Raw genomic sequence first — 21,026 nt, 5'->3', positions numbered from 1 at the left:
TGGCCTGCAGTGGTTGCCTTGCTGCTGAAGGAGAGTAGAAAAACTACAAAAGACTTTATTTCAACTTGTGCTTAAAAAGATCTCCAAGGGCCTGAATAGAGCTGGCCTCCTGTTAAGAAGTCCCAGGAACAAAAGGACTTCACCCCCAGCTTCCCCCTGAACTCTGCTGTGTGAGTTCTGTCCCTCCTAGAGTGCTGGAACCAGTTTTGGGGCCTATGGGAGCTGTGCCTGCTGTTGGTAAGCTGGCCAAGAAGAAAGAAATCAAAGATATCCACTTTTTCACGCACAGCCGGCTTAGCGAGAAAATTTCCGTCGCACCGCTCGTTAGCGTGCAGAATTTTATCGCTGAGGACATCGTCGCAGAGCCTGCTGCCGCTGAGCCCGATCAGTGCTGGGAAAATCATCGCACCGCTCGTTAGCGGACCGAATTTGATCGCTACCAGCCCAAGATCCACGCTTCGCCTGTTAGCGGGAAGAATTCTATCGCTGCGAACTTTGTCGCAGAGCCTGCCGCTGCCGTGTGAAATCGTCGCAGAACAAGCCAAGATCATCGCACCGCTCGTTAGTATGAGTAATTTTATCGCTGCGAAAATCATCGCAGACTCAACCAAGATAACCGCTGGTGAAATTGTCGCCCCGCTCATTAGCGGGCCGAATTTTGTCGCATTGTGTCTTAGCAAATAAATTTCTACCGGATAAGCTACACCTTGATTTTCAACGCTGAAGTGCCGCTAGGAACTTTTTATCGCATCATAAGGTACTGGGGGTTAAAACGGACGCTAAGGTGAATGATTTTGTCGCTAACCTAAGAACTCTTTCTAAAATCATATTCTTGAACTGTATATGTTATTTTTGTCGTTATTTGGTCTTGTACTAACCCTTTATATAAAAGATCACTATTTTTTATTTAAATCTAGTGTGGTGTCCATTTGTGGTGCTGTCACTGGGTTACTGTATGTGGTCACAAATGCTTAACCTATAACGCTCTGAGATAAGCCTTGTCTGCTCGCGCCAAGCTACCTAGAGGGTGAGCAGGGGTTATTTTAGGAGTGTAACCCCTTACCCTGACTAGAGGAGAGGGTCCCTGCTTGTCACAAGTACCTACCTGTGCCAACCAGAGATCCCCAATTCTAACAAGAAAGAAATTAGGTTTTGTGTAGACTACAGAGGCCTCAATGCTGTCACCAGGACTGATGCCTATCCCATACCAAGGGTAGATGAGCTGATTGATACTTTGGCCTCAGCCAAGTATCTGAGTATATTTGACCTAACAGCTGGCTACTGGCAGATCAGGTTAGCTGATGATACAACAGCCAAAACAGCTTTTTGACCCCTAGTGGGCACTACCACTTTGTGATGAGGCCCTTTGGATTGAAAAATGCACCTGCCACTTTTCAGAGGTTGGTGAACAAAGTTCTGGCAGAGATGGAAACTTATTGCACAGCTTATCTAGATGATATTGCTGTCTTTAGTTCCTCCTGGCAGAATCACCTGGTCCACCTCAGAAATGTTTTGGAGGCCCTGCAGAAAGCAGGCCTCACTATCAAGGCCACTAAGTGCCAGATAAGGCAGATCCAGGTTGTGTACCTGGGCCACCCTGTACGTGGTGGCCAGGTTCAGCCTTTGCAGAGCAAAATCCAAACCATCATGGAATGGGTTCCTCCAACCACCCAGACACAGGTGAGAGCCTTTTTAGGCCTGCCTGGGTATTATAGGAGGTTTGTAAAGGGATATGGATCTATAGTGACCCCCTTGAATGATCTTACCTCAAAGAAAATGCCAAAAAAGGTTCAGTGGACAGCTAGCTGTCAGAAGGCATTTGAAGACCTAAAGCAGGCCATGTGCTCTGCTCCCATCTTACAGTGTCCAGACTACACCAAAAAGTTCATTGTCCAAACAGATGCTTCTGAGCTGGGTGTGGGAGCTGTACTGTCTCAACTGAATGATGAAGGTCAAGACCAGCCAGTAGCTTTTATTAGCAGAAGGCTGATCCCTAGAGAGAAACGTTGGTCAGCTATAGAGAGGGAGGCCTTTGCTGTGGTGTGGGCCCTGAAGAAGCTGAGGCTATACTTGTTTGGCACTCACTTCATAGTTCAGACTGACCACAAGCCCCTCCTATGGCTTAAACAGATGAAAGGTGAAAACCCAAAAATGTTAAGGTGGTCCATTTCCCTATACAGTGGAACATAGACCTGGGACCCAACATGCCAATGCAGATGGACTCTCAAGGTATTTCCACTTAGAACACGAAGACTCAACTGGTCAAGGTTAGTTTAGTGTCCCTGCGTTTGGGGGGGGGGGGTTGTGTAGGAGAGTAGGATCTGCAACTTATGTTGCCCCCACATTTATTCTGATGCTTACACTGGTTTCTGGCTATAGTCTGGCTGGGACCCTGCTAATCAGGTCCACAGCCTCTCTGTTCTCTCTAAACAACTTGGAGTGCATATTAGGTGCACTAGTGATTGGATACTGTGGTACCTTATGAGCCCCTAGTATACGGTACCTTAGGTACCAAGGGCATAGGTACTTCATAGGCCTACCAGGGGCTGAAGCATGTATTATGCCACCACTGGGAAGCAGACTAAATCTGACACCACAGGCCTGCTACTGCAGCCTGGGTTAGGTAGTGTTAGCACTCCTCACTGAGATATAGGTTCACTATATCTCTCCTGCACACACATTTAAACCTATCAGTCACCCCTAAGGCAGGCCCTATCAATCCTGAGGGCAGGGTGCTTGGTTTCCATGTGAGGGGGTGCCACTGCCTGAGCAGGGCCCCTCTGCAGCTCTCAGAGTCTATTCTCTGGGGCCGTTGTGAATTCGGTCAAACCATATACTCTTAAGTGCATTATAACCTTGCGGTAAATGCTAACTCTGGGATGGCTGCATCAAAACATGTCGTGTTTGGTTTCAAATGCTTTGGAATCATACCCCCACACCAGTAACTGGTGTGGGAGTATGATCCCACCTTCTAGAGGGATAGACATGTACCTACTGTGAAAACACGGTAGAATCCTGAAGAGCCCTGGCATCACAAAATGGATGCCACCAGTCACAGACACTGGGCTGCCCTCCTGCTGATGACTGAAACTCGTAGTGGAGGAGGCCCAACAATAGGCATCCTGTCACAGGGAGATGTAACCACCTCCCAGATAGGGTTTAGTGTATTGGGGCTGGGTTGGTGCACTCCTAGAGTGCTTTGAAGTCCTGCACCGGGAGAGCAGTAGGCTCCTCTGTGCATACACCAGTTCAAATAGGCTCAGGGGCTACCTGCCCCTGCTCTGGCATGAAACTGGACAAAGGGAAGTGGGTGTAGCCACCCACTCCCCTGACCCTACCATAGGTGGTGTCATAGAGCTAGTCCCTCCCTTCCTTTCAGTATAAGTTAGGGAACCCTTGCCATTGCACACTAGATATCCCTGGATGATGCTCTGAAGAAGAATCCTGGACCTTCAACGTTCCACTACCTCTGGAAGACGGAAGAATCTCCCTTGGAGTCAAGGAGTGAATCCCCTGCTTGGCAGGCACACAATCTTGCAATCAACGGTCGCAATCTTTTCCGCTCACGCCAGAGTTCAAAGTCTCTGCATCCCAGGAAGAGGATTTCCTGACTTCTCCAAGGCCATCGTAAGTCCCCAACAACGCTGAGGCAAGTGGACCCCACGAGTGACGAGGAACCACAATCCCTGGGTACAGTGCACTATTTTCAAGTGCAACCCTTTTCACGATGTTCTATGAACTTGTGCATTGGACCATGTGTTGTCCAAGCCTCCAGCAGGATTTCCACTGAAGATCAGAGGCCTACCCCGTCCCCAGTGACCGTGGGCCCCTGTTGAGTGAATCCTCCAAGGCGTCTTTGTGATCCCTTGCCGGTTGGCTTGTGAGTCCCCAGAAGACTTTTCCACAGTTCCAAAGGGCTCCCGTGGTTGCTTCAGGCCTGCTCTGACTTACCTTCACTGAGTGAGTCCCTCAGACCTTGCTGGTCTGCACCACTGACTTTTTACACTTTCCACGAGACTTCCTGTTGCCAAGGCTTGTTGGCTCCAATCTGGTCGCCGACACCGAAGTAAGCTGCAGACTTCATGGGACACGCTGAATCCAGCTCCTGGTTGTCGTCGATGCCTCCTGGACCTCGTGGCTGAAGAGTCAAGACACCCATGGATCACCTGAAATCACCCGACGACTGGGGGCATCCATCTTCCTTGCCCCGGGTCACTGCCAAGTGACTTCGAACACTGTCCCCTCTGCTTTCAGGTCTTCCTTCTTCTGAATCCAGCCTTGGATTCCACCGGACACTTCTCCTGTCTTCACAAGCAGCAAATCTTCTTTGGCTTCCATTGAAAACGACGCCGCGACCCGACACCAAAAGACACCTATGCACTCGGCTTCCCTGGGTGAGGTAACTCCAGCACTACAGTGCTCCTGTGGGTGTTGGCTCTAGAACTACTTACCCTGTAAGTGACTTGCTTGTAGACTCTCCCGAAGTATCCTAAAACTCTAAATTTCCAATCGCGACTTGCTCCATTGAAGTCAATTGGGATCCACGGCTGTGTTCTCACACTGCATGTGTCTCCCGTGGGTCCTTTACTATTCTGCCTTGGGTGGATTAATGAGGCTCCAGCACTTCTGAAGGCCCTAGACCTTGTCCCCTTGCAAGTTTTTATTTCTAAGTCTCTTTTTTAGTATATGGTCTGGTACGCCCCTAGGGCCCCAGCAATATTTGTGCTTAACTTGTTGTGAAATGTTGATTTGTGCATATGTCCTTGGCTTCTAATCTCATAAAGAGATTAGCAGAGAGTTGTTAGTAATAAATACATCTATATTTTATATATATACCTGTGTGGTGTCCTTTCATTTAGTAATTCAAGAGATTATAAGGTAAAACAAGCTGCTTTACATTCCTCTAAAGACTTAGCCTGAAGGCTGCTCTCCACAGCTACCACTAGGATAGCTTTCTTGAAAGGTTGTCTTAAACCTACTACCATAAGAGTCGAATTGTACTGGTGCAAGGTGTCCACTTTAACTAGTGAACAGCATATACCAGGCCAATTTCTCACACCCCCAAATTCCAAGAGGAGGAATCCCAGTCCCCCTACATCTCATGCCCATGCAAACTAGTTCCCCTAGTTTTCCCTTGTCTCGTAATTAGGAACAGCATACTTTCTGTATCTTTACTACATTTGAGCACGTATGCTGGACCTGTCCAAAAAGCCCAGAGTCCCTCCTTTGTGATTCATTATATTTTATACACAGATCCCTGTAGGTGTACTAGTGTATAGTGAATTGTTGAAAAGTGGCATGTCATAAAGTGGAGTGACTTAAGTGTAGTGGCGTACAGAGGAATAGCGTACTGTGCGGTGGTGTACACTGAAGTGGAATACAGAGGAAGCGGCATAGAGTGGAAAAGAGTAGTGTGGAGAGCGGAGTTTCATACAGTGGAATAACGTACAGTGGATTAGCGTAGAATGGAAAGGTGAACAGTGTATTGGCGTACACTGGAGTATCATAAAATGGAGTGGCGTAGAGTGTAATAGCGCACAGTGTAGTGGTGTAGAGCGGAGTGATATGAAGTGGGGCAGAGTGTAGTGGCAGACAGTGGAGTTCGGTAATTGAAACAGACGTACGTGAAAATGTGTTGACAGATGTAGATGAAGTGTGGCACAAAAATATATTATTTGGTGAATAGTGTAAGTAGTGTTAAAGTTATAATTTTTAAAATACTTAGTTATACATTGAGCCGTGCTATACTGCAGTAACTTCACCATATACCGGGGTACATGCACATGATAAGGCAGCATATGATTGGCTAATGGCTGTGTTTATCAAAAGTAAAAGGTGGCCATGTCGTTTTCAGCAAATTTTGTTTGTGTTCTGCGTTCTGTATTTTGCTGCATTCTGGGTTAGGGTCTTAGATCTAAGTAATTAGTAGGTTTCATTTTTGTCCCGTGCCTATTACCCCTAAAGTGTTAATTGTTAGAGAAATGTATTTATGATTTTCTTTATATGTTTACGGAAGTTTAGGGAACTGCACATTGAAAAAAATGTTTTAAGTAGTGCTGTAATTTGTAGGTATCACAGTGTCACTGTAAATGTTTTAGTGGAAATTTAAATATGTTAAAAATGGAAAGCACACTGTAGTACACTATATTTGTAAAATGTAATGTGCTACAAAGTATCCTTAATTTTTTTACTTCTTTAGTTTTTTCATAAAGTAGTAATAGGCAGGGGAAGAATATTAAACCTAATACTTACCTACATCCATGGGCCAAACGCAGAACACAGTTAAAAACAACATGGCCACCTTTAACTTTTATAAAGGCGGTCATTAGCCAATCACATACTGATTTAACATCACTATGTACGGCAGTACGTTTGCAAAACACCGCAAAATATACAGAAATTTCATGAAAACACAGCAGCAACAGATATCACTAAGTTAAAATGCCTTAGAACTTAAAACATTCTTACCATAATTACCTGTACATCCCAAAAGGGTTGTCTGAACACCATGATGTCTAAACCTGCCACATTTCATGTAAATCTGTTCAGCCGTTTTTGCACTACGTCCAATATTAAAGTCTATTGAAAATGCATTGGCCGAAAAATTTGTTTTGGGACCAGCCCTTGACTGATCACCACAAAACTTTGCATCATCCACCAATGTAAAAGGAAGAATACATCTGCACATTTTTGTGGAGAATCTTTAATTGGGAACAAAGTTATCAATGATGAAAATTCTCTGATAACCCTCACTATACCTGCAGAGTGGCTACTGTTACTCTGTGTACACACATATAATTAATGCAGTGTGATACTAGTAAGGGGGTGAGGAGGAATGATTGCCTCCTTTCCGGTCTTGGAGCCCTCTGTTTTGCTCTTCAAATCCTTGCATGACCGACTGTATAAAGGAACACATTTTTTTAAAGAAATGCTTTTTTGCACGTAGTCACTTTAATTTCCAGCGTGCTGCACATGAATTATAGCTCTGCAGTGGTTTGGATGGTATTTAACCTGGACGCTGAAACACTGCAAGTAGAATGTGATTATGGTATTTACAGGGCATGCTGGACAATGCATTATTTTAGGACTACCCTGTGTACAACAGCATTTAAGCACGTGATCACTTATGTCAATGATTACTCTCACCTGTGACCAAGGCCCATGTAGAGGGCTGAAGCGTGTAAGGAGGAGGACTAATATCAGATTTCATTCTACCATTCTCAACTGCTCGGAATAAAACCACTGTTGCTCCAAAGATATTGCTTGAACATTTGACTTCATTTGGATGTAATTACGGGTGCTCCGTTCCCGTTTGATGTCTACCCTGAAGAGCCTAAAGATCCAGTAATGGAGAAACTGCGCTGTTGTTCATTTTGGACTCGGGAGCACTGCCCGCTTGTTGCTGCATCAACAAAGTGGATTTTCCCAGCGTTAATGCAGTCTGACACTAGTAAAGGGGTGAGGAGGAATGATTGCCTCCTTGCTGGTCTTGTAGCCCTCTGTTTTGCACTTCAAATCCTTGCATTGCAGACTGTACCAAGGAACAATTAAAAAATAATGTTTTTTTGCATGATTACTCTCACCTGTGACCAAGGCTCGTCTGAAGGGCTGAAACACAGGAGGAGACCTATCAGATTTAATTCTGCCACTCTCAATTGTGCGGAATAAAAAGCAATGTGGCTCCAAAGATTACATTACAATGAATATGTCTTTACCACAAAATATTTAACCATGCATATGCCTTTACCATGCATGCCATTACCATGAAAATGCAAGTATTTTACAGGCAAGTATAAACCATTTATATATATATATATATATATGACTTGTGAGCAAGGGTATTAGGTACCCGAAACGCGTCAGATTCGAGGTTCTTTAAATAAATAACATCTGGGCTCACATCGCTTGGTTCATGTCTCTATTCGCCAGGTGGATGGAAGTGCAGAGCTTCAGGATTATTTCATATATATATGCAATTATCCACGCTGAGACAGGAGCACGGATATATATATATTCACAGAAAAACCTAAAGGATACAGGGCCGTTATAGTTACAAAATATAATTTAAAAAACTTCAGAAATTCACTAAAAAAACTAATGTTACAGGGACGTTATAGTTATGCTCAGATTTTACATGCAGAAAACAAGAGAAATTCAGCAGTTATAGTTAGCTGAGATAACTATTACTTGTGCCCCCGCAATGCATTGCTTATGACCTCACATATTGCATTAACGTATGACATGGTCAGTGACATCACTGATGACATCTCAAATGACATTACAGATGATATCCTCCAGTGACGCTAGATGTTTTTAAAAAGTTTATGAGTATAAAATTTATATACCAAGGTGTATTCGTCAATCAGTGGGTATATAAGTGCCTGTATGGATGATTCAGTGGGTGCGTGACTGACTGTATAAGTGGATGATTAGGTACCTCAGTAAATGCCCTGTAACCTTTGTTTTTTTAAGAGAATTTCTATTGTTTTTTAAAAAACAATTGTGTTTACAGAGTGGTGAGGAAAGGGGGCGGACCTCTGACCAGCTCCTAGCAATCCCACAGTATAGGACTTACTGAAATTATCAGGAGGGTTTCTTGGTTCCCAAGGTCCCTTAGCATCCAAGAGAACTTATTTTCTCAATCAGTAGTGTGCCAGAAGACATGTTTGCAGAGTGGCGGTGAAAGGGGCTTGAGCAAACTCACTGTGTGGGACTTGCAGGATGAGGCAGTTGGTCCCCCGAAGAACTGCTTCTTTTTCTAGAGTCTAATAATAAACTGGACCCTGCACAGCATGGATTGTGGCCCTTACACAGTACAGAATCAGCACTTTTTGCTGCCACCGAGGAGATCCGTGTCCATTTAGACTAGGAGGGAAGGCAATATTGATTGTGCTGGACCTCTTGGCCACATTCGATACAGTTAATCACCAAGTACTCATCCAGCGCCTATTCGAAATAGGGATCACAGGTGAAGCCTCTCACATATTAGGATCTTTTTTAATGGACAGAGAACAAACCATAGTAATGGGAGAACATAAGTCACATCCCTAAGCCCTGCCGTGGGGGTTGCCTCAGGGATCCTCGCTATCTCCTACCTTGTTCAATGTCTATATTACCCCATTGGCCAAACTTATTCGCTCTCACAGCCTTACTGCCATTTGTTATGCAGATGACATTAAAATAGTGGTGTCAAAGCCGTAAGACGTGGCAGCTAAATTTACCAACTGTATGGTTCATATCCTTAGGTGGATACAGGACAATTGTTTTAAGTTGTATACTGACAAAACTGAAGTGATACTATTCGGCAAGGAAACATCCTTTTGGAACACTTCGTGGTGGCCAGAAGCAGCTGGGACTTGCCCATCGGCAGTAAAAAAGATAAAAAATCTAGGTGTTACTTTAGATGACCTGTTATCATTATTGGACCAGGTCAATTGCATTACATCATCATACTTTTTTACGCTGAAGATCCTATGATTTTTTTTTACTTTCATCCTCATGGACCTAAGGAAAACAGTAATCGTTGCTTTGGTGCTATCAAAAATTGACTCTACTTAGGGGCAAACAAGAGGATTTATACAAGATGCAATTACTACAAAATGCGGCTGCACAATGCCTGCTCAAGATTCCAAAATTCAGTCTAGTGTCCCAAAGTATTCAAGACCTGCACTGGCTTCCAGTCCAGGCAAGAATCCAATTTAAGACAATGTGCATTGTGCACAAGGCACTTCACAGGGCTGGATCTGCCTATCTTAGCAAGCATATCAGATGGCACATCCCACAACGCAACCTCAGGTCATCAATGGCCTCCCTACTGGCCGTTCCTAGGGCGAAGACCGTAAAATAGGGTGGCAGAAGTTTCTTTCATTTGGCCTCTAAACTGTGGAATACTCTGCCTGTTACTTTGAGAAGTCAAGCCAACGTACAATTGTTTATGAAATCGCTAAAAACAGGGCTGTTTGCACCCAAGCAATAGCCCCTACAATCTGCCTCTTGTCATGTTTCAATGACAGATAGCGCTAAGATGCCTCGGCATTCACGTGCTTTACAAAACCTTCATTTCATTTCAACAACCCTCAATAGCCAAGAGGACTTCATCCCCTAGCTAGTAGCATGCCAGGAGGCTCGTTTGCAGAGTGGTGGGGAAAGGACATCCTTGATGATTGCACAGGTAGTGCCTGTGTGATTCTATGAGTGCAATTGCCAAGGACACACTGCAAATGTTGGGTGTTTTTGACAAAGTGTAAAACACATCTATAGATATATTTACAAAAAGTTTCAGTGTAGCTATTTAGTAAGATACTAATTTATATTTTCCCTTTGTATTCATTTTTCGAAATAACTACATCAAAAATGCATTTTCCTTCTTCACAGCAACACTGGAGGTTGCAATGATATTTTGCACAAAGTTTGAGTGTAGCTGTTTTGTAACATATTGGTTTAACTTTGTTTTAACAACATATTTCTAAAAAACAACAGTTTAAAAAAATAGCTTTCAACGTCTGAACTGACAAACACAACATACCTAACATCCAAACAAATATCAAACTATCTATTGTTACCCAAACTCATGGAGAATCAAAAACTGCTGCAAAACTAGTGCAATGCACAATGTGTGACAAGACCCTCTCTAGAGGGATGAGCAAAAAATATTCCTGCGAGACAACGTCCATCTCATATTATCTTAAAACCTGTCATAGAAAATGTCTCCAACTGGCGACCTTCCAGAAGGAAGCTGGAGAACCATCTACATCAGTGGCAACAACAACAATACCCAGCCAGAAAGTCCCTTCAGAGGTTCAGACTACTATAACAGATATGGCTCCAGAGTTTCCAAAAATAGCCACGTATTGCATGGACTGTAGTATTGTTCTAAGTGCTAGTGAGCAATGCATTATAGCTATTTGCAATGTTGCAAAAATCATATATGGTAATTTTTTCTCCCTTTATATATTTTTTACACATTTTTCGAATTCTCCCTGTCCCAGTTGCCATTTTTGTTACCATAAAAAAGAACAACATTTTAAAAAAAATTGAAAAAAACAAAACAGAAAATCATGTCACAGAGAAATAAATGAATGTCATTGGATAATACACTTTTCAACTAAAAAAATAGGATCACACACATTTATCTTTCTTGAGCATTCGTTAGGAGGAGTTCATAATGAACAGATTTGTGCAATGCACAATATGTCACAAGACATTGTCAAGGGGTACAAGTAAAAAATATTCCTGCGGGACTACGTCCATGCTTTACCATCTAAAAACAAACTGTTACAATAGTGTAAATGCAAAAAGAAGGCACAGCAAGGTTGAAGGACCCTCAACTTCAATAGCAATTGCAACAACTCCAGGGCAGAGAGTCACTTCAGAGGTCCATTGTCAACTTCAAGATGTGGCTCCACAGCGGATGACATGATACTGTATGGATTGTGGAGTTGTAGTGAGTGATGGAGAGCAGCCCTTTGCAATGCTGCAAAGAATCATGAATGTTGATTTATTTTTATCTTTGGCCCGTTATAGCTTTACTACATTAGCAGGCATTTTATAATCTTACAAAATGGGTATCTAATATCTTTGTGGTCTTCATTTTATTATCTTCTAATTTATTGTAACACTACTTACATATAACTTGCTGTATGGACAAGGCAAAACATTCCTCTACAAATAAATACACAGCTAACTTTTCCCAGTTATCATTATTTACTTTTTCCCTTTTTAAATACAGGTCAGCAGTCTATGTTTGAATCTTCTAGTGAGTGCGTTTACAACAAATACATCATACTCTGGTTTTTGAGACTAAACTGTGTTAAGTTTTGTAATCTCTTTTTTAAAACTATCAACTGTAAATATCGGTGTCCTGTTCTGCAATGCCTCCCCTTACCAACTCTTAATTTTCCTTAGAATCCTGCACAGGACCAAAGTAACTAAACTGCATATCATCACAAACCTTATCTATGTCTACCACAATACCATGCAAAAGTATATTTTTAAGAAATGGCTTTGTCCTCTTACCAGTAGCTCTTTTATCCTTTACCATTTTTTCTTCATTTTTCCCCATTTGATTCTCAGTTCTACATAGATACTGTAGTTGATTCTGTTCACCCCCCCAAATCTTTGTAGCCCTTCTGTCTGTAATCATGCAAATATTGTTCTATAAAAAAAACTATATTTCAACTTTTTTCTAGCCAATGTACCAACTACTTTACTACTAACTTACACATAATACAAAAACAGTCTTTATGTTATGTTGCAGTTTTAAATCTATAAATGACCCTACCTATAAAGCTAGAAGTACTTACTTCAATGTACCAAACCAAAACCAAATCACAAAACGTAATTTATTAGTTACCTTTCAATGTTATAGCACCTTCTCCTACAACACACTTGCACCATATTTCAGTTTTCACTTATACACGCTAAAAGACCACTTTATCCTTTATGTACTCAATTTTAAAAACAACATCAACCAAAGTGTGAAAGTACATACAGTGTCTCAATACTATAAATCCAAAAACAAAACATGAGTGCTATTTCGGTGCGTCTCTACCTGTGTGTCACTGGCTAATTTAGTGTTTCAATACTTTTCTACTTTGATGTTTCAGATTTAAATTTTGAGAAACACTACATATAAAAATCAGCATATTAATTTGTATCACAGCATATAACACACTTATTCTTCCCAGTACATGCAAACAGTGTGTGACAGGTTACATATATAATTCACCAGATGGTTCTAAAAGAGTACATATCCTCACTAAAACTTGTAAATACATGTGTTTCTGGTTGAGTACAACAATACTCTCTGGATGATTGGGTGAGTGCATAGGTAGTGCCTAGGAAATTCTCTCAAAATATAGGTAGTGCCTGCATGATTCCCTGAGTATGTAGGAACTACATCAGTGGTTCCATATCTGCATAGTTAGTGCCTGTGTATTCACATGACTATATGGGAAGTTGCCTGCATAGTTCAATGAGTACATAATTAGTGCCTGTTTAATTGGAAGTCTGCATGTGTAGTGCCTGGGTGAATAAATAAGTCTAGAGATCACACACAATATATCATTGCATATATTGATCTCTAAGAGCATTCATTACTCTGTTACTCAGCATGCACATGCATCAGTAAGTTTCTAAAACTGAAAACAACAATTCTCACTTTTTCAAAGAACAAAACATTTTCTTAATAACATACCTACATCATTTCACAAATACTTCTTGTGTCTTTAAAACATATATTCAGAATTTCTCAAAGACCAGTTTCACGCCAAGTGAAGGTAGCACAAGAACTCTCAAGAGACATTCTGCAATATTAACCCTCCTCTATACCCTCCTCTATTTTAAAATGTTTAAAGAAATACACCATCCTCACCCTACACATGACATTTTTAACAGCCATAAAGAACATAGATCACCAGGTAAACATATATGTGATTTCATAATAGATACACACCTTCAGGCCATCTTTCCAAAAATATATAGTTCTCTTCATCTTTAAGTAAACTCAAGAGTCTCATCGTACATATAACTATCTGCAACCAGAAAAACCCCATCTCACCATCTAAACATATGTAAACCGGTCGTATAAGTTAAAAACAACATTGACAAACACTTCCTAATACATACCTAACAAGTATTACTAATTTATCATTTATATACAGGCACAGCACATTTTCTTATGTTTTCTTCATGACTACACTACTCTTATTTAATAATGTGACTAAAAGTACTACAGTTCTCAGAATGCAAATAACATAGGTCTCTCTGTTCTGCCCATGATGCTTAGACATTTAAAACATTGTCATTTTTAATGCCACTCCATCATGAGCCACGGTTGGGCTGTGCTCATGACGGAGTGGTTCCGTCATGACTCCGCCCACGGCGCTAATCGCCCGCACAGGCGGGGAATTAGCGCCGCATGGGCGGCGCGGCCGCCAACGGCCGCAGCATGACGGAACCACTCCGTCATGAGCACACTGCAACCGTGGCTCATGACGGCGTGGTTCCGTCATGAGCACGGAACGAGTAAAAGGCATTATTCATGTTTACTTTCATCAGTACTAACATCTTAAACACATACTCTGCCAGATACAGTTAATCTGATATACTTTTTTAACATCACTGTGATACTTTTTTAAATCAAACTCCCATATACATCTTCATTTCTAATGTACTTTTTTTATATAATTAAAAAAGTTATATACATACCAGTAAATTGAGCACGTAGATTATATTGTTCTTTTAGCTCTTTCTGGATAGTTTTGACACTGTTACTATTTGTAAAAACTAAGCACAAGAGTGGCACACCGCACTCATAGAAAGCAGCTATAAATTAGCAACCTTTTCAACTTTCCACTCTATAATCATGAAAAAAGGCAGCAAATGAAATTATGTCTATTATTTTAGACTACTGCATCTCCACTTGTGAATGGTTAGCATCTGTTAACCCTTTACCTCTCTTTCAAAACGAGGTTCCTGTTGGGGCATTTTTGCAATGTTTTCACGATCATCACAGGGTAGTCGCAGTATATTACACAGTCCTGAGTTGGAAATTAAAAAATTGCCATTACTTAAATTGTGTCATCACGCATCAACTTTAAAAAAATGTTCTGTCTCTTTAACACCCTTCTCCCCAATACACTCTTAGCTCAGTGTACCAAGCAATCCAGTGGAATCAGTAGGTCACATGTTGAGAAGAACATTCTAGAAAGAACTTGCTACTTCCAAATAAGACACAGCAGGTGTGCTTTACTCCACAGATTCAAAAGCATATGCATGTCTGTATTACATTTATTTTTAAACAACAGCCAATAATAAGACATCTTGCTAAGGCATCCCACATGCTACCTAATTTTATTCACTTTCACGCTGACAGCATCCAATGAAATATATCCTAAAAAAAACACCTCCATTTTGGAAAACTACCTCATTCAGATCCAGGCTTCTCCTGACTACTATTGCTCCTTCAAAATGCTTAGAGTATGGATTGTGGGCCGCAGCTATATCTATTGGGCTAAAGAGGCTGCAAAAATCTGAGGTATTGATAGGGACTTGGGTTTGCCAAATGTGCAGATTACTTGGTTTGGCCAGAGAAGGTTAATGTTTCATCAGTTGCTGGCTTTGGGTAAATCTATTGTGGGTTCCCAAGCTCCTCACCTCATGATTGTACACTGTGGTTGCCATGACCTAGGCAAATTGACTGGGGTAGAGCTGGGAATCCAACTGAAAGAAACCTTTGCAAACCTGATGTCACTTTTCCCTCACACTGTCTTGGTGTACTCTAATATATGCCAAAGACAGAAACGGAAGTGGTCAAATCAATTCTGTCCACGGATTGACAAAGCCAGGAAACATGTTAATAAAACTGTATCTGCATTCCTCTGAGACCATCGCATGGGCTGTATCTTTAACAAAAATCTGCGTTTTGACATGCATGGAATTTATAGAAATGATGGAGTGCACTTTACAGATGAATGCAACAGGGTGTTTCTAAGTAGCATGAAACTCTGCATCTAGTCTCATGTATAGCAGCCATAAACACATAACCGACTCAACGGCTCTTGTAAGAGTCATCCTAGTTCCCGAAATATTGTGAAGTTATTTTTAATAGCATGTTTTTTCCTTTCGTTTTTGAAAATCTTTGCGACAACACACATTCCCCGCGGATATGTCGCGAAAATGTGAAATAAAAGCAGACGTTCAATGACCACAACCCATCCAAAAATAATATGTAAAGAAATCCTTTCTGAACATTGCACAATACATATTACTATATACATACTTCTTTCAAAGCATGCTTAAACTCATATTTTTGTACTAAGTTTCTTCAAAAACCATCTTTCAGACATATTTTCAGTTTTCACAGTTATTTGGCACATTGTGATGACGTTGTTAACTGCAACAATTGCGGCATTTATATAAAGTCTAAAACACATATATCCACACATACTACAGTATTTCATTCACTAGGGGCTTCTTACAGTATTCTCAAAAGTCATGTTTTTCTAGAGCGTTTCTATAAAAACCATCTCTAAAACCTATTTTATGTTTTCACAGTGACTCCGGAGATTGCAATGACATCGGTAGCCACGATTCCCCCAGACACGTTGCGGAAATGCAATGCAAAAGAAGGAATTCAATAGCCACCACCACATTCAACAATTATTAGTGATGTCATTTGAGATGTCATCAGTGATGTCATCAATGATGTCACTGACCATGTCATGAGTGATGTAATATGTGACGTCATCAGCAGTGCATTGCGGGGGCGCAAGTTATAGTTAGCTGAACTAACTATAACGGGGGAATTTCTAGGGTTTTGTACGAGGGAAATGTCCAGCTAACTATAACGCCCCTGAAACCTATGTTTTTTTCAGTGAATTTCTAAGGTTTTTTAAATGCTAATTCCTAACTATAACATGCCTGAAATCTATGGTTTTTTCAGTGAATTTCAAAGGATTTTTAAATGCTATTTCCTAACTTTAACATACCTGAAACCTTTGGTTTTTTAAGTGAATTTCAAAGGTTTTTTAAATGGTAATTCCTATCTATAGCTTATCTTTAAAGCTATGATGTTTAATGATTTTTATAGGATTTCTAAATCTTTATATTTCAGTGTATCAATTCCTTTAATTATGTTTTTTATATTGTTTTTCACCATTTTGTAAAGTTTTTTTTCCAATTAATTATTTTAAAAATTAAAAAATATGATTTGTTTTTAATGATTTAAAAAAAAAAATTGTAAATTTTTGTAAACTATTTTCTATATATTTTTTTATATTTTTAAACTATATTTTTAATACTTTGTTATTTTGGTTTTTTACAACTTTTTTTGGATTCGCGCACCCTATGCGTAGCTTTCTCGATCCCTGCATGGAACATAGTCATTTTTTTTTTGCTTGGAGTCACGCACCCAACGCGTTAGGAACCGCGCACCCTATGCGAGAGAAATCGTGCACCCAACGCGATAGGAGGCGCGACTCCTAATTTTACCGTAAAAAAAAATAGCCCCTATCACTAATTTTTATTATCCCTGGGGACCCCATCCCCCAGGGCATATAAAAACACATTTGGGACAGTGGAGGGAGCCCCAACGTCCCCACGGTCCCAGCCAGCTCCCCGCGTCCTTTGGGAGCCGGCATTGCTTTTCCACATGGGAAGCTGCTGACATGCAGCTCCCCGTGTGGAAAAGAAATATGGTTTGGATTTTGAAAGAGAGAGCAGGTGTCCCTGCTCTCTCTTTCAAAATCCAAACGAAGTTTGCTATGAGAGGGCGGGAGACTCCCGCCCTCTCATAGCAAACAACAGTGTCCTGGGGATGGGGCACCCCAGGACACAGTAGGAGCCAGCCCTGGGGGGTGGCGGTCCACAGGGCCCTCGAAGGCTCCAGGAGGGGGGACACGCAGCCCCCCTTTCTCAATAAATAAAGCATTATGCATTTTGCCCCCGGGATTTGGCACCCCGAGGGCTAATTATTAAGGAAGCGCGAAAGCCCGCGTTTTTTTTTTTTTTACGGCTGGATCCGCGCACCCTGCGCGCATTTTGCTGTTTAAAAAAAATAAAAATCACCCTAGGAGTCCTTCTGAGACCCCCTAAGCAACACTAGAGGGTCAAAGTATTTCTACCCTGCCCCCTTTACATCTTTCAGACACTTATTTTCCTTACTTCTTCAGCCTCGCTTCTACCGAGGCACAAAATGGCTGCCAACAGTTCCTGGTATCGAATGTTCACAGACACTTGACAGCCAATTAGCATTCAGCGCGTGATCGGGAGGGTGTGCGCATGTTTTGCAGAGGGTGCACTCAGGGTGCGCTTAGGGTGCGCGGATCCTCCGAGGCCATAGATATATATGTACATTTAACTCTAATTTTCTCAGGAACTACTGAATGGATTTACACCATTTCAGCAAAAGGCACGAGTCTGAACTGAGGACTACCTTTTTGCCAAATTTGGTGTAATTCCATTCAGCAGTTCAGGCTGTAGCTGCGTCAAAAGGTCCTATGGGAAATTGCATGGGGAACCCCCTTTTTTTCTCGGCCACCGCTTTACGAATCACCCCGAAACTTTCAGGATAGGAGCGTACCAGAGCTGGCCAAAAGTTTGGAAAATTTCGCAAATATTCATCAACCGGCGCCAGACCTATTGGGAATAGAATGTTGCGGATTTACTATGGAAAATAGGTCCTAACTACAACTACCTACTGGCGAACACCAGTAGGTAATATAAATGTATATATCCATATATATATATATATATATATATGTCGGGAACTTCGCCTGGGAGACTCCTGAGAACCAACGATCATCTAGGAAACAGGAACAGACGGCAACTGACCCAAATTGCGAGTGAGTAATTCGATTTTTAATTAATTCACAGCAAAGGCCTGCATGACCCGTTTCAGCCTTCCAGAGGCCTTGATTGCATGACGCTCCAGGAGTTGCGATACCGCATTTAAAAGTGCTTAGTGCTAATGAATACTGTGACACGATTGGCTACTTGGCACATAGCACAATAGACATAGAAAAAATAATGCATGTCGAGAAAAATAATAATGATCACAAATGGTGATAAGCAACACAATAATTACACACATAGTAATTAGTTAAAAATCCTTATGAACATATTGAGAACACACAACTTGTGTAGTCATTATAATTCAAAGGTGAAACTAAAGGAGAAAAATTAAAAATACATTTGAATTTAAAATGATCTCCTATATGTGCAAAAATGGGCATCATTGTGCAAAATTGGCAATTCAGAACTATTACCCAAGTGGGTAAAGTCCAATTGTATCAGCTGAACCTACAATGTCGGTGACAAACATGTCTACGAATATAGTGGTATCAGGTAATACTATTAACTGGGTTGGATGTAAATACATGACAGAAACCAGCCCAACACATGTTGTAATGCACCTATAGGTGTTGCTGACCAATTAACATACAATTAAATCATCAGTCCAAAATGGACATCAACATAGCTATGTCCCAGTGCAAATGTCAGTGCAATATAATGTGCAAAATGCAAAACGTGATAAAAAAGTGTCGTGTAAAATATTAAAATTAATAAATGTTTCAGGAGGCATAACTAACACACAAATCAATATAGAATGCCGGAAGTTGTAAACTAGACCAACTTAAAGACAAGTATAACATTTTTCGCTTGAATTAAGGCCCTGCGGCGTTTTAGTGTCTAATTCTAAGATGTATCTGGTTTCGAGTGCACGCAACAAGGACTCTCGATTACCTCCCCGTCTCAAGGGGAGTACTGAGTCAATGACAAAGAACTTAAGAAGTTCACTCTTGTTGTCATGTCGTTCTTTGAAGTGGCGTGCAACCGGATAGGAAGCATCACTGCCATTAATTGCCCGAATGTGCTGGAGTATCCGCTTGTGAACCTGCAATTTGGTACTACCAACATATTGCAGGCCACACGGACACTCCAGCACATAGACAGCAAAGTCGGTCTTACAAGTGAGCATTTTAGTAATGAGTCGAGGGGTGTCACAGAAAGGAATTCGGAATTCCGTTCTGCTAACACCATGTCTACAAGCTTTGCAGCTAGTGCATCTCTTAAAACCCTTGCTTGCCTGTAACCATGTTTTACTTGAGCCTATTTCAGGACTGGATTTAACTAAAGAATCGCTCATAGAGCATGCTTTCCTGAATGTGATTTCAGGACTGGCTGTCATTAGATCCCCAATGACAGGGTCATTGCATACCAAGCTCCAATTTTTCTTTATGATTTTACGTAGAGCTTGGTGTTGGCGATTATAAGTCAAAATCAATCTGACTGGCTCTTTGGTTTCGACCACTGTTGCTTTGGATGCTTTATTTATCAAGACATCACTTCTGGAAATGCAGTTGGCCTTGTGGATTGCACTGTCAATCATGGAGGTTGAGTAACCCCTGGCCAAAAATCACAATTTGCTGGCTTCCTGCGCTCTGAGACACTCCAACTCCGTGCTGCAAATGTGCCTGATACGCAGCATCTCCCCATAGGGAATGCTGCGTATGAGGTGCACTGGATGATGACTAGTGGCATGCAGCACGGTGTTACCCGCAGTGGGTTTCCTAAAAAGTCGTGTCACGAGTTTGCCATTGCTAACAACAATCTCTACATCCAAAAAGAACACCTAGTCCTGACTTATATTGGAAGTGAAATTGAGGTTTAATGTGTTGGTCCAAAGCTTGTTGTTTGGTACCCTGCCATATCAAAAAAATATCGTCAATATAGCGATACCATTGAATTACATGTTTAGTGAATATGCCGTGGTGCTGACCATAGAAGAACTGTTCCTCCCAGCAGCCCATATGAAGACAGGCATAGCTGGGAGAAAAACAGGCCCCCATGGCGACGCCTCTGACCTGTTGGAAATATTGGTTACCAAACATGAAGAAGTTATTGTGCAGGCAGTAAGAGATCATGGCAAGCAACATTTTGTTGTGATTGAACAAATGAATTGGCCTGGTGCCCAAATAATGATTGACTGCTTTCAAACCATCTGGATGGTGGATGCTGGTGTAAAGAGCTGTCACATCAAGCGTTATCAACCAATATGAAGGGTCCCAAGATAGCCCGGCTAATTTCCTAAGGAAATCGCCTGCGTCTTGGACATAGGACGGTAAAGCCTTAACATGCTCCTGCATGAAAGCATCAATGTACACAGACGTATTTTCAAACAAACGATTGCGTGCCGATATAATAGGCCTGCCTGGAGGCTTTTCAATATTCTTATGGATTTTAGGGATGAAATAGATTACAGGAGTTACTGGATAGTCATTCTTGAGAAATTTGAGTTCATCTTGACTCAGTAATCCTGTACTTCTCCAGGCAACCAGATGAGAATAAAATTCAGTTCGTGCTATTTTCACTATAGCTGCATCACAACGCTTGTAGCACTGGGAATCGTTGAGCTGACTATAAGCTTCCTCCAGGTAAAGTTCCCGGGGCCACAGCACTACATTCCCGCCCTTGTCTGATTGGCAGACTATGATGTTGTCGTTGGCCTGCAATTTTTTGATAAG

This window comes from Triturus cristatus, chromosome 4_1, assembly GCF_964204655.1.
Source record: "Triturus cristatus chromosome 4_1, aTriCri1.1, whole genome shotgun sequence".
Taxonomy (NCBI): Eukaryota; Metazoa; Chordata; class Amphibia; order Caudata; family Salamandridae; genus Triturus; species Triturus cristatus.
This window is presented reverse-complemented; position numbering follows the sequence as displayed.